Genomic DNA, 12,126 nt, shown 5'->3' with positions numbered 1-12,126 from the left:
TGTAATTTTTTGAGTTCGCGCTGACATTGAAATTTTTCTGGAAAAGAAGTACTGCCCTCAATTACTATTATCAAACACTAAATAAATAGCTTTGGAAATGAGCTTTTGCTGTAGACTTGATAATGTTTAATAAATTCAACTGAAAATTACAAGCCAAAGTAGTGCTTATGTGCAAAACTTACAAATTATGGTCAATTTTGATGACAACTAATGCTGTTTCAAGCATAAGTAACATCAAGTTACTTATACACAGATACATTTTTGAGCTTGAACTGCAATTCCAGCAGTTATTTGAAACTTAATGCATAAGATTTCCATATTTACATAAGTACATAAGATTTCCATATTTCAAAATTCACTTAGCTGTGCAATTTGAGTTTCTACCTAATCTTTCATTTAAAATGACTAACCTGCAATGTAATAACATGCTACAAGTGTGCCATGCAGGAGGCTAACAGTACTTCTCTCTTCCTGGTCACTTAATCGTGACTGAAAAAAGTCATAAAATTTTCCTGACGTTCTTCTCTATCATTTTTTTCTGATTCATTTATGCTGGGGCTGATCCTTTTCTTCTGATGTTCCCCTAGGGAAAATGTTTAAACATATAAAACACTTTAATGTGCATAAAAACCACCTAGAAATCTTGCTAAAATGCAGGTTCTTGATTCCTACAACCAGAGATGCTGATTTAGTAGGTGGTTTCAGGAGTACTGGCATAAAGCATACCACATTCCAATTTGCATTATAATTTTTATATATAGGTATTATCTCCTTTGTAAACTTCTCAAGGTCAGGGAGTATTAATTTCTGAATCTTCCTTCCCACCTAGCACTTAGTAGGTACTCCAGACATATGTAATATGTAATTGAAAGAGAGAGAGCGATATTACAGATTGTCATAATTTTACCCTGATAAATAGCATTGCCAGCCATAGTTTCATGAGATGGGCTTGCTATACTTACTTTTTTTGTAACAACTGCTGATAATTGTGCTTTGATCAGCACCTAAAAAATGAATAAAATTGTCAACAATTATTCAAGAGCTGAAGCAGAGACTGTAAGAAAAAAAGTTCTTTTTTTCCAAACCTCTCTTTCCCTTTGCTACAATACACAAAGTTGGAGGGAAAGACAGAAAAAGAGTGATGGATTTAGTAGCTGAATTAAAGAATGAAGAACCAAATGGATAAAGAAGGGAGGCAGGGAGAGAACAAATATCATCATCTATTGCACTCTGTCCAAACCAAGAAATTAATGCCCTAATACCTGCAGACACAGAGAGGAATAAACTTGAGGTCTTATACATATCATAGCCCTAGAGCATTTTTCATCTTTTCCTCTCTTGCCAATTTACACAGATCCAGATTTGTTCTATTCTCAAGCAGGGGTATACTTATTCTTGCTGGGGTTATATACATTATCAGTAGATGTGTTGTCACTGTAACATTATAACTGGGGTTCTCAAAGGTATAGAGTAACTATAGCACATTTTCAGAGTATCAGTTTCATTCAAGGATCTGGAGAAAAACTTTAAAATTTTTGCCTCTTAAAAGGGTTTCGTGACACATGTGCAAATAAAATCAGCAAAATTCAGTTTTTCCATGACAAACTTGTGTTTTTCTGGAATGCATACTAGAGAGTAGACATTTTTATGTGCAAAGAGTGATTGAACACTCTGACATTTTTGGTGGGGGTTGTTATCCAGAAACCCATTAGTATTAACTCTGGAATCTCTTTAAGTGAATACAAGATATCATATGAGGCAAGAACAAGTTTTGTGGGCATCTGTGGCCCACGTGGTTTATGTTCTGACCAGAGTAGACAAACTAAAACATGTGACCTATCAGTGAGTCCAAGAAGGCTGAAGTAACGATTGTACAATAGATGTTTATATCTATCACAGAATAGTTTGTCACCTTAAAAGTCATTGTTATTACTTAGGTTGTACACATAGGCATTGGTTCCTACAAATCAATTTAATTTCCTGACATAATTGCTCTTAGTCAGATGTTTTGGTATATTGAAACTAACTATGAATAAAATAACATATTTAGGATTCAGTTCAAAATAATATTGAGGTGGGGCAGGAAGAGATGTGAGAACAAAAGACAAAAACCTGGGTAGTCTAACTAAATTGTTCATCTTCATGATAAAGTCTCACTCAGTTGTCTTATTTAATAGCTTTTGGTTTGTTTAAGTCTGAACAATTTCAGAAAACAATTGTAACACAAAACTTTGGTTTTCCCTGTACAACAATAAAATTACTATAATAGAAATAAAGATTGAGAGTTAGGTGAAAAGCATGAGGACTATGTCATTAGAACTTCTTGATTCGTTAAGTGTGGTGAATGTTACAGCTCTAGTAAAAGAGAAAACACCATCAGCCATCTTTCTTCAATGGAAAAGACTGTGACAAGAATTCTGCAGATGCACTTAAAGAGACTGACCAGACTATGACCAGATCATGTGACACTGATTACTTGGTCAGTAAAAAAGATGATGCAACCATCAGAATTTTCCATCACAGGAACTTGAAAATATTGCACCATAACTGTCTCTCTGGCAGCAATATAAGAATATTTCATCAGAATTTACCATCTTATAATTCACAGAGCCATTTTATTAGCATATATTTTTGTGGGTGTGGGTTCTAGAGACACTGAGCCTCTAAAATAGAGAAGAGCAACTGCCTCGATAATGAGCCTGACATAGGTGTTAGATGCCTTCAGATCAGCTCAGTTTTCTGACATGGACAGAATCCATGAAAAGCAGTTTCTTCCTCAATACACAGTAGATGAGAAAGAAATTCGTAAACTTTCAAATATATTATTCCAATATATTTTCTTAAAGTATTTCCTACAATCACATCTGAGTCTTATCATATCATTCCTAGAGTGCTGGCATATCAAGCAAGAATTAAATTTCATTTTAGATAGTAGAAATATTGGTCTCAGAAATGGTAGGTACATAGTGATACTTGCTTATTCTTTCTGGTAAAGTAAAATTTAACTGGCAGATTTAAAGAAATACTACTTGTATCAAACAAACAGTGTTACAATAGGGTCTGAGTATTTTGGCAAAACTGAGGAGTACATAGGTCCTTAAATAACCCACATTTGCACCTCAGGAAAACTTCAGAAGACTGCAGGCTGGCAGATGTGGGGGTGGGGAGAAAATCTTCTAACCCACAGCTATTCCAAAAGAGCTCTGCATTTATTTCAATTAAGCTCCAAATATTCTGAGCCAAAGTGGAATGCTCTGGAATTCTTTTAAGTAAAAAAGAAATGCTCAGATGACCTAGAACAAAATTGTCCCACTGGAATTCACCTAATAGATAACACAAGACTAAAGGGAACCTTTTGCCCAAAGGGTCTACCCTGAAGGTAAAAGAGATCCCTTAGACTCCCTAAAGTTTGTGGACTAGCACTCCCCAAACTTCCCCCAAGATCAGGACTGGATGGCAGGACAAGTACACTGAAGGGATGTCTTAACATCCTTATCATGGTGGCTTCTGGAACATACTTACTGGAAAGTTAGGCTACCTTAAAAATAGTTATTGATATTCAGGTAATGTTTCTGGTAATAAATTAGATTGGACCAAAAGAACACTATATTTTCTAAAGGTCAAGATGGCAGCACAGGTAAACACAGCTTGCCTCCTGGCATAATCACATCAAAACCACAACTAAAATATAGAACAACCATCACTCAGAACCATCAGAAATTTACTTAAATGGAAGTCTGATAACTACAGAATTAAAGAAACCACATCCATCCAGACTTACCAGTAGGAGCAGCACAGATGGGGAAGGGGCTGTCCTATATCCACATGTGGTAGATAAAAATTCAGGGGAGATAGCTCAGAAGTGGAGTTCCAGCCCCACACCAGGCCACCGTGCCTAGGGCCAGTGCCACAAAGATAAGTCCCCATAATATCTGGCTGCAGAAACCAGTGGGGATTGAGTCAGTGGAAGAAACTTCTGGAGTCCCAAGCAGTCCCTCTTAAAGAATCCACACATAAACTTACTTACTCAGACTCACTCCCTCTGAGGTCCAGCACCAGGATATCAACTTGAAGGTACCAGTGACATACCAGGAGGAACTGAAGTGTCTAGCATCAAGGCAAGAGCTGAAGGACAGCTTTCTTCCAGACAAAGGCGGGCAGAGGCCATTGTCCCTTTTCCCCACAGAGCCAGAAGGCTGGTGCCATATCTGAGACTCCATCAACCTGGCTAACACTGTTTTCCCCACCTTGAAGATCCCCAGATTCAGTCCCACCCAACTTACCAGACTACCCAAGCTGCTTTCCATATGAATAGCTGGTCTTGGCTTGTGCTTCATAACTTCCTAAATCCTCTCAGCCAACAGCTGGCCTCAGTGAGCCCTTAGCCCTCATACCACTTGTTAAGTGGCCCCAGGCCGCTAGCAACCTAGATTCACATCATGGCCTTTGCCTGGGAATCTACAAACACAGCACAAGTAGCAGTCATCTCAGATTGCTTTACAGCTCAGGCAAGGTGTGCCAGGCAAAACACAGGTGGGGGCTGACCTTGGCCTGCATCACCCAGAAAACCCCAGAGCCTGTACACCTGGTGGACAGCTACAGACCACATCTGGACCACCACCACCTTGCCCTCACACAGCTGATCCTCCAGGGAAGATGGAGGTTTGTGGTCAGTGGTCACAGCCAATCCTTGAAGCTGACTGGCCTGGGAACGTCCCTTCCATTGACCTGACAACAGCAACCAAAGCTAAACTACAAGAGGAAGATGTACTCAGCCCACACGAAGGGCACAGCTAGAGCACCCAGCTTAGGTGACAGGGGAGACTGTGCCATTGGACCCTACAGGACACCTACTACATTAAGCCACACTGCCAAGACATGGAGTCAAAGCAGGTCTACCTAAAATACAGAAACAAACACAGGGAGGTTGCCAAAAGAGGAGACAAAGAAACATGGCTGAAAATAAAAGAACAGATCAAAACTTCAGAAAAAGAACTAAACAAATTGGAGATAAGCAATCTATCAGATGCAGAGTTCAAAACACTGGTTATAAGGATGCTCAAGGAACTTAGTGAAGACCTCAGCAGCATAAAAAAGACCCTGTCAGAAATGAAGGAGACACTAATTAAAATAAAGAACAATTTACAGGGAAATAACAGTACAATCGATGAAGCCGAGAATCAAATCAATGATTTGGAACATAAGGAAGCAAAAAACAACCAATCGGAACAACAAGAAGAAAAAAGAATCCAAAAAAGTGAGGATAGTATAAGCAGCCTCTGGGACAACTTCAAGAAGTCCAACATTTGCATCATAGGAGCACCAGAAAGAGAAGAGAAAGAGCAAGCAATTAGAAATCTATTTGAAAAGATAATGAAAGAAAACTTCTCTAATTTGGTGAAGGATATAGACATGCAAGTCCAGGAAGCACAGAGAATCCAAAACCAGATAGGCACAAAGAGGCCCACTCAAAGACACATCACAATTAAAAGGCCATAGTTTAAAGATAAAGAGAATCTTAAAAGCAGCAAGAGAAGTTAGTTATCTCCAGGGGAGTTCCCATAAGACTGTCAGCTGCTTTCTCAAAAGAAACTTTGCAGTCTAGAAGGGATTGGCAAGAAATATTCCAAGTTATGAAAAATAGGGACCTATGACCAAGATCGCTGTACCCAGCAAAGCTATCATTTAGAATCAAAGGGCAGATAAAGAGCTTCCCAGACAAGAAAAAAACTGAAGAAGTTCACCATTACCAAACCATCATTAAATGAAATATTAAAGGGACTTATTTAAGGAAATCAAATCTATGAACTATAAAATGGCAAAAAATACATATCTATCAACAATTGAATCTAAAAAAAGCAAACAAGAACAAAGACAGAATTATGGATACAGAGTGTGTTTTTATGGTTGCCAGATGGGAACAGACTATTGGGGGATGTGTGAAGAGGTGTGGGGATTAAGAAGCACAAATAGGTAGTTACAGAATAGCCATGGGGATGTAAAGCACAGTGTAGGAAATGGAGCAGCCAAAGAACCTATACACGTGAGCCATGGACATGAACAATGGTGAGGGATTGCCTGAGGGAGTGGAGGGTTCTGGGTGGAGGGGTCCAAGGGAGAAAAATTGGGACAACTGTAATAGCATAATCAATAAAATGTAATTAAAAATTAAAAATTTTTTAAAAATAAAAGCGACATCTAAGGTACAAAAAGAAATAAAAGAACACCATATTTAGGGTACTTGCATTCTAAGAATTCAATGGGAAATTTCCCTGGGGTTCTCATTCTTTTACCTTAGTCTTCGCTAAAGGACCAAAGTAACTTATTAAAACTACTAAGGAAATGCCTACATATAATAGTCCAGACCCAAAACCCTAGAAGGGGCAAGTATATAACCATATTATAAGCCTAATATGCAATATTAGTTTACATTTTCTCAGTGAATCAGTGTCTGGTGCTCTGGTTTTGCCAAAGGCTTAACAAAAGACATTTATAGACACATACCACACTTCTTGCAATGTCCCTAGTCATTAAGGCATGAATTTTAGCAACAGTCTGCAATGTGAGGATGAGTCAGTAGAAGTGTCTCTGTCTACAAACAAGAAAGATACTCAGTATCTGGATTTGGGCAGCCACAAATTAAAAAACACTCATTACGCTGCTCATGAAATAACCCCAGAAGTGGAAGTAGCAAGTTATTTTAGTGTGGAAACCTGAATTTGGAGAATTAGGTAGTCAACCATCAGGAAGGCCTCAAGTGAAATGAATGGCAGGGATGACTTTCTATATATCATTGTGGAAAGTTCATACAAGAAAAGCATTGAAAAACCTTCTATGCCCATCAAAGGTTGGGGGACTCTCAGATGCTCTTATGGAAATACCTGAGGTTACTCTGAAAAGGACATATACTACTTACTTACCACACCCCCAGAAAATGTTTCCTGCTACACTCTGAATTTCTATGGCTACTTCGCCCAAAGAAATTTGAAAGCAAGATGGCAAAATAAACACAATAAAAATGTATTCTGCTTTCTACTTAAATGAATCCCCAGAGCTACACACTGGTACAATATGGGTCACTTTACTGGTGTGGGCAGTGGTTTACTTTGGCTTCAGCCAATCCCCCTGAAATTTACTTTGGATAGGGTTGCATCCCAGGTCCTCCGTAAGATTCCCCAGTGCAGAGATGGCTGCTTGAATGAGCTCAGGAAAATTGCTTCACTGCTATTAACATACGGAGTTAACTCAATTTTCCACTTGCAGATTATGACCCTAAGGTGGTTTATAAATGTAACTGTCTCATCATATAGCCTTTTTCATCTAACCACAGAAGTTGAATTAATTTTTTCTAAATTAATATATTTACTTCCCTATTGTAATGAAAGCCAAACCTCTTTATTTGCTATTTCAATACCTAACGAGGCTGAATTATTAGTCTGCAGCAAGCATTCTAGAGAGTGAAAGGAAGACATAGTTTTAACGACTCCTCTAAATGAGATAACTGAAAGAATCAGAAAAACCTGTCTCCTTTATTTTTACTAATTCAAAATTGGCTTTTGATTACAATCAGTTCATAGGCCTTCCCAACAACATCACCGGTGCTCCCCGACCAGATACGGAAATGAGAAGGAGACAATGGTCAAGTCTCCAGGATGATGAAAGAGTCTGAATTCACCCCAAGTTCCCGCTGGGAATCCTTCTTCAGACTTTCTTCCCTGCCTCCTAAAACTCCACTTTGAAAAAATTCTTTGAACCCAGGCCCCTCTAAGACAGAGAAAGTCTCCAGGTGCCTAATTTATCATTCATTCTTGTTAATTATCCTTCTACTAGTAAAGATAGTCGAAGATGACTGAGGTAACTGTTGATTATGGGCACACTATAGAATTCAACCTCTAGGTTACAAAAGAAAACACTAAAAAACATTGGTCTGTTCTCTTTGACTCTCAAATAACCACTTTAGGAAAAAAACAACAACTGCAAATTAAAGCTGATTTTGCTACTGCTCTGTAAGAGACTGAATTAATAGCAATTTTTCCCCAACTATCACATTTTGTATTTCAGAGAAGAGGCATTAAGGATTCATGCCGTAAGTTTATTTACAAACACACCTAGTGTGTCGAGTTCAACAGTTTGATCCATTTTTCAAAGAGACCGCACCTCTTACAATGCTCCTCTTCATATCTGTTTCATGGATTAACTAAAACATCCTTATTTTTTAAGCAGTTGGTGTCTTGCAATAAGGAAAGGTGCAGCAAATCCAGATCCAAAATACAAAGTCATCATAGCTAGTAACCGCCACTTGTTTTCCACCAAAAATGGCAAATTCTTCCCTGGACCTTCCTCATAGTGGCTCCTACGGACCACAGAGGTTGTGAATCTCCAAATGCTCTATCCCAACATTTTGCTGTTGGAAGCCATGCAAAATGTACATAAACTGAACATGGAAAAAATGGCGCTATCACACTAAGACCATTTTTTGTGACCTTGTCCCCTTTCTGCCACAATTTTTAATTTAATGCTGAACATGAGTCAGTTTAAATCAAAGATACATCAGACCAAACCAAGTGCAAACCCCATCCTAGCCTGGATCAGTGACACCCACCAGAACTCAAATGTGTGAGAACAATTTAATTAATGTTCTTCAGTGAACTCTTGATTATTCACCACCCCCTTCTCCAAAACCTTTCTCTCCATACCTCTTACACCTGAGAAAATGGTAACCCAACCACACAGCCATGTGCTCAATCCAGAAAGGTTATGCTCTGACCACCCAGATCCAGACAACGACCAAGTCCTGTTAATTCTACCTCCAATACAGGGTGGGGCAAAAGTAGGCTTACAGTTGTTTGTATGGAAAATAATACAGAATAATAATAATACAAAAATAAACCATTTCATGTACTAACAACTATAAACCTACTTTTGTTCCATCCTGTATCTTTTCTTTTGAATTTTCTTTATTAATCATTTTAGAGAGATGAAGGGTGGGAGATAGAGATATCATTTGGTTGTTCCAGTTATTTGTGCATGCATTGGTTGTTCCTTGTATGTGCCCTGACAGGAGATGTAACCTTGGTGCACTTGGTGCATCAGGACGACGCTCTAACCAACTGAACTACCCTGCCAGAGCTCCACCCTGTGTATCTTGAATTCATCTACTTCTTCCCCCGGCCCCCACCCCCACCCCCACCCCCACCCATCACCCTAATCCAACTCATCTGTATCTCCTGCCTAGACATCTGCAATAGCTTCCTAGTCTGCTTACTTCCACCTTGAATTCTATCAAATTCCTCAGATACATATGTAATTTAACTTGTTTATTGGATATTTCTCCCCTCAGAATGTAAGCTTCACAAAGACAAAGACCATGTCTGATTTTTTTTTTTAACTGGGGCGTTCCTGGTGCCTCACACAGTATCTGGTGCATAGTAGGCATCAAAACTTGTGAGAATTAACAAATGGGTTGTAGAGTTCCTGCATGACAGAAGTCACATCCATGACAGACAATTATAGCTCAGTTTTCTCTCAAAAGCCTTTCTACCCCCTCAGAGCCATAGAAGTCACTTCCTCAATGAGAATTGAGTCTTTTTCTCTTCTTTCAAGCTGATTATTGTAGGGTGACCTTTTAGCAGTTTCTTAGGAAAAAATCAGAGTGAGCATTTTAATGAAGCATGACTAGATGGAATGTATCCAAACTGAGCCTACCCTTCTTCAACTGCTTTGGAAAGAGATGAAATTTTATGGAAACACGCACGCACGCACACAGAAATAGAGCCTTTGAGACATTACTGCCATCTTGTGGCAATAATCCTAACCCGCAAGCAACCAAAACCCTCTGTATTGTCTCAATTTTTCTGAAATTTTACAATCTTAACTTTGATATGTCTCATTTGATCCAGCATGCATTCCTTCTGGAAATGTATGTCCACCAGTTCTAGGAGATTTTCTTAAATTATTTCTTTGAAATTTTCTCCATTTTTTGTAATTCCTATAATTTGTGTGGTAGACCTGAATTGATCTTTTAGTGTTCTTATCCTTTTTCTCTCTTCCTGGTTTTATTTTGCACTATTTTTTGAGAGGTGATTCTTTTGGCTCCACCACAATGTCACCAAAACAGCCTACTGATAAAACATAGCTGAGTTTATTCTTACTGAAGTAACGGAGAGCACTAACTTTGGATAGTCTCAGTGGCTTCTTAGAGGGTGAAGGGCAAAGATATGTATGAGGTCTTGAAGTCTGGTCCAATGCTAGTGCTCAATTAGAAAAATACAAGGATAACCTTTGGTGCTCATTAAGGTCTCAATACACCTTTCTGAGTCTGTGTTTGTATTGATCTAAAAATGAGGGGCCCCTACTAGGTATCTCAAAAGCCCCATACCTTACTGCTTTACCTGTCTATAAATCAACAGTACATGGACAGGTGGAGGTGGGATGGGAAGATGTACTACTACTACAGAAAACAGTCTGATATGAAAGTCAATGAAAAAAATTCATCAAAAAGGCGGCAGTAAATCAGTAGAAGCTGTCTTCGGGGAGTTTATGTCAGGGAATGTGTCCGAGGAGCCAGTAACTTAGAGGTTTAAGCTGCTGATCTGGCTGTCTAGGTCCAGTCCTTTGAGAAGAATAGCAGTCTCATTCAGAGGGACCAAGGGAAATTTCTATTAGCAGTCTCGTGTAAAGAGCCAGACACAGCCTCTACACGCATCAGGTTAATTTTGCACGCCAGCTGATGCAGCAAGATGGCTAAGCTGGTGATCAGACGGGCCCAGGCGACAGCTCTGACTCCTGAATCTCCCAGGCTCCGCTTTCCTGCCCCACTTAGGACTAATCCCTAGAGCATCGTATACTCCAGTGGGTTATCCTACTCTTCAATGCCCACCTGCACTTTCCTTTCCTCGTCCCCTCGGTCGGACCACACCGAACCTCCCACACCTTTCCCTCCTTTCTTCTCCTATCTCCGGCCCAGCTCTGCTCCCACCCTAACTTTCTTCCCCATGGCTTCCTATTTCTCAGCTCCGACGGTCGTATCTCCCCTTGTTCCCGTTTCTACCCCTTTCTCTGGTCCCTTTCATACTCCTTTCCCACGTCCACCCCGCTCAAGTGCACAGAGCTTAGTGAACTCCAGCAGGATTCAAGCGCGAAGTACAGGCAGAGCACAAGCCCCGCCCGCCTTAAGGACGCCCCAATTCTCCCACCCTCTGAAGGCGGAGTCAGGAAGCTATTGGTCTCTGTGGTCCACCTACCAGGACTGACAGTTCTACCCACCCAATTCAGACGTGTCCAGCCAACTCCCATCCCTCTCCTGGAAGGACCCCGGGTGAGTGGCTGTCTCGTGCCTGACGGGGCTTCGTCCTGTTTCTGTCCCCGCCCACTTTGCCTCCCAGCGTTTTTGTCTGTTCTGCAAGCGGTGGTTTTAAGGTTTCGTTGTTCCTTACGAGGATAGTTGTGTCCAGATTTGTTTTAAATGGAAGACTGAGTCAGAATTAGGAAGCCGGCCCTTCCTCTCCACAAATTTCCTGCTTGTTCACACGTGTTGGCCAAACTTTTAAAGAAGTCCAACAAACTGATTCTTAGTCATGGACTGAGCTTCAAGATACTAATAGTAGCTAACACTGTTATATATGCTCTATAAGAATTAGCTCATTTCTCTGTTGGATAGGTGTATTTTATCTTCATTTTACAGATAAGGAAACTAAGTTACAGAGAGGCTAAGTATCTTGTAATGATCAGCTATTAAAACAGCTATTACCTGGCTGGTGTGGCTCAGTGGATTGAGTGCCGGCCTGAAAGCCAAAGGGCTGTGGGTTGGACACCCAGTCTAGGGAACACGTCTGGGTTGAAGGCCAGATACCCAGTAGGAGGCGCCTGAGAGGGAACCACACATTAATGTTTCCCCTCTTTCTTCCTTCTGCTCTCTAAATATAAGTTTAAAAAAATTTTTTTAAGAACTAGATTTTTTAAAAAAGCTATTAAGTGGAAGTTAGGATTAGAACCCATTCAAACCCACTATAACCACTGCCTCTAGGAGTCTAGGACAAATTCACAATTCAAGAAGCACATTAAACTCTTCCTCTGAGTCAGGTTTAGTAGACATGGAGGAAGGGTAAAGATGGGAAACAAGACCAA

General features: G+C 40.0%; 1 pseudogene; it reads right to left on the bottom strand.

Annotated features, from left to right (window-relative positions):
• Nucleotides 1-8,035: 8,035 nt before the first annotated feature.
• On the bottom strand, nucleotides 8,036-8,400 carry LOC114492889 (annotated as a pseudogene).
• Between the last annotated feature and the right edge of the window lie 3,726 nt (nucleotides 8,401-12,126).

This window comes from Phyllostomus discolor, chromosome 1 (assembly GCF_004126475.2).
Source record: "Phyllostomus discolor isolate MPI-MPIP mPhyDis1 chromosome 1, mPhyDis1.pri.v3, whole genome shotgun sequence".
Lineage (NCBI taxonomy): Eukaryota > Metazoa > Chordata > Mammalia > Chiroptera > Phyllostomidae > Phyllostomus > Phyllostomus discolor.
Note: the sequence above shows the minus strand (reverse complement) of the source record. Positions and strands in the feature narration are given on the sequence as shown.